The sequence below is a fragment of the Phodopus roborovskii genome, unplaced genomic scaffold (assembly GCF_943737965.1).
Source record: "Phodopus roborovskii unplaced genomic scaffold, PHOROB, whole genome shotgun sequence".
Classification (NCBI taxonomy): Eukaryota; Metazoa; Chordata; class Mammalia; order Rodentia; family Cricetidae; genus Phodopus; species Phodopus roborovskii.
Window position 1 is genome coordinate 10672941 of NW_026126546.1, and position 3376 is coordinate 10676316.

Genomic DNA, 3376 nt, shown 5'->3' on the forward strand with positions numbered 1-3376 from the left:
TCAGCCTCGCTGTGGTGACTGGAGGGGCTCTGGGATGGGACCATTGGGAGGGTGTCTGTAGAATGGAGTGCAACAGAGGGCAGCAGCTAGTGTATTTGTTATTTGCTGAAGTCGTGTGCTGCCCAACATGGAGGAACTGCATGTGTGACTGAGCACTGGCCATGTCCCTGGTACTAGTGGATGAGTGCTTTGTGGGCATCACCCCAACACAAAAATGTAGTGACCTGGGGATTGAAGTTATTCCCCTGTGATAAACCAAGAAGGGGATATTGCTGCCAAGGTTATACAGCAAGCAAATTCTCCCCTGGTTGGCAGAAGTGGTGGCCAGATTAGAGCAGAGATTAAGAATGAATGTGTGCATGAGGAGTGCATCTATGCATGTGACAGGGAGGCTGGGATCATTCCAAAGGGCATGGGGCAGCAGGCCCTGAGTCACGTCAACACAGTAACTCCTTACTATCCCCTTACAGATGTGGAACTGCCATTCTAAGAGGGAGAGGGGTGCCAAGGACCCCCCAGTACTTTTTCATTTTCAGTACCCATTCATTCTATATATACTCAGTGGCCTCTTCCTGCTTCAGAATAGCATCCTCAATCTCCAATATGCCCCTTTCATTCACTGCCATCCCAGCTGCTCTTCGATCTCAAAAACACCTGGCATCCACCCAATAGCCCGCATTTATCTGAATCCTCTTGAGGATTATGTCCAGACAATAAGATGGCTGCCAGGTCATTTGAGCATGGTGAGATGTCACCATGGTAAACGGTTAGCTGTAACTCCCTTCATCCAGTGTCCCCAAGTAACAGGGCTTTTGCTGGCTGCTCCAGCGAGGAGCTGAGTAGCCTTTAGTCATAGCCAAGTGACAACTGTGGACTTCCTTGTGCTAAGTTCAATTTCAGTGTTGATTATACCAAACCTAAATGTCTAACAACTTCCTGGCTTTATAAACCAAGGTCCAGAAAGGTGACCTTAGCTCTAGCTTCAGGGCATCCCACACCCTCTCCTGATCTCTCTCTCTCTCTCTCTCTCTCTCTCTCTCTCTCTCTCTCTCTCTCTCACACACACACACACACACACACACACACACTTTGTTTTAATTGGAGAAGATTATTCCTAGGAAAATATATTTCACCTAAATCTGTATGCTAGAGACATGATGGTATCCTTGGATCAAGAAACCTCATAATTACATTTCTTTGAAAGAGCCTAGGAATGCCAATTAATTATTAATGTATGTTCTTATATTATTAACTATTATTATAACATATCTGGGTCATTCCAAGATCCAAGGAGAACACCTTTGGCAGATAGTAGGTTCCAGAAATAGAACTCAACTCTCTTGGCACTTGCTGTTTGCTGGTCCTAAGAACTTTGCAGTCATTCACACATTTATCAATATAATTAGTCTTTGAATGAGTGGTTGCTGGGTGGTGAGCAGTATGGGAACATGCGTGATCCTCGCTGCTTCCCTAAGGCAGTGATGGAGACTCAGAGAGGCTGAGAAACCATCTTAGGGTCACAAGGCAGAGAGGAAACAGGTTGGAAACCCAGATCCATCTGATGCTAAAGCAATGATGTCCATGGCCTGAGAACTGATGTCTCAACACGGCTGGGGAGGTCAGGGACAATGGCTGTGTGGGCTCCTGTGTGCTTCTGCCACTCCTGGACAACAGAGGGCAGGAGGCGCTGTGTTTGTTCAGGCCAGAGCACACTGGCAGTAACCAGGCATCTGCTGACCTGCGGAGCAGTGGTGGCGCATGCCATTAATCCCAGCATTGGGGAGGCAGAGGCAGGTGGATCTCTATGAGTCTGAGGCCAGGCTGCTCTACAGGTGAGTTCACAGAGAAACCCTGTCTCAAAAAAAAAAAAAAAAAACACCCAAAACTCCATGCATACAGAAACACCCATAAAACCACCTTTCTTTATTAGTGCAGTTGTATCCCAGCCAAGTATATGTTGAGGTCCCTTCTGACAAGGACCTTACTTGGAAATAATGTCTTTATAGATGCCATCAAATTAGGATGAGGTAATTCTACAGTAATATCTCTGTTGTTTGTATAAAAAAAAAATTAAAAGGAAGACAGGCATGGCAGTGTAGGCCCTGTAATGCCAGCACTCAAGAGCCCAAGGCAGGGGCTAGAGAGTGGGATCATTGGTTAGCAGTACCGGCTGCTCCTCCAGAACAACCACATAGCAACTCACAATCATTTATTACCTGTAGTTCCGTGGGTTCTGACACCCTCTTTGGTATGCAGATGTGTGTGTATACAAAATACCCAAATACATAAGATAAGTAAACAAATCTAGAGGAGAGAGAGAAGGAGGGAGAGAGGGAGGGAGAGAGGGAGAGAGAGAATCTGAGGCAGGAAGATCATGAACTCCAGGCCAAGCTGAGCTACACAGTGTCACAACCTGAGCTGTCACAAATCAGCAAATGAGTTGGGCATAGTGATGCACAAATGTCATCCAAGAACTTTGGAGACTGAAGCATAGGGTCAAATCTAGGCTACATAGCAAGACCTTACTAAAACGATGTTTTAAAGTAAATGGACTGTAGAGATAGCTCACTGGTTAAGAGCGCTTACTGCTCTTCCAAAGGACCTGGATTTAGTTTCCAGAACACACTTAGTGGCTCATGACCACCTCCAGCTCAAGGGAATCCAGCACCTTCTTCTGGACTCCATGAGCACTTGGCATACATACAGGCTGGCAAAATAGTCATACACCTAAAATTAAAAGAAATAAACCTTTAAAATAATAAGATGTAAATAAGTAAACCAGGAAGGAATGTAGCTTAGTTGGTACAGTGCCTACCTGGCATGCAGGAAACCCTGGGCCCAATTCCTAGTACCTCATGAACCATTCATGGTGGTGCCTACCCTCCCGCTATCCTAGCAAGTGGGATGTGGAGGAGGGAGGACTGGGAGTTTGAGGCCAGCCTGGGATACATGAGGCTTCCCCTCAAAACCAGAGAACTGGAAAAGAAGAAATGCCATGTGACCACATCAGGGTCAGAGAGATGCAGAGTGACAAGGGACATGGAGGAGCAAAGGGAAGCAAAATGCACAGCTCACAAACTGGTTTCAGACTTCCATCGTCCAGGGCTTGTGACACCCAGAACAGGAAGGCTCTCTGCATGGGCCAATTGCCTGCGTGGGACCCACACCCCCTTCCCTCTCCCCAGCACACATCCACATGCAGCTCCAGGCCATGCGTGGGGAGAAGCCACCACAGCCCCTCTGTGGCATTGAACATGTTCCTCCTTCCCTCTGCAGGCTGCTTTAGGCTGTTTTCTGTTGCTATGACGCTGGGGTTGGGAAACTTATGTGTCTGTGTTTACACCTGTGAGAACCTCATACGATCATAATTTGGTGG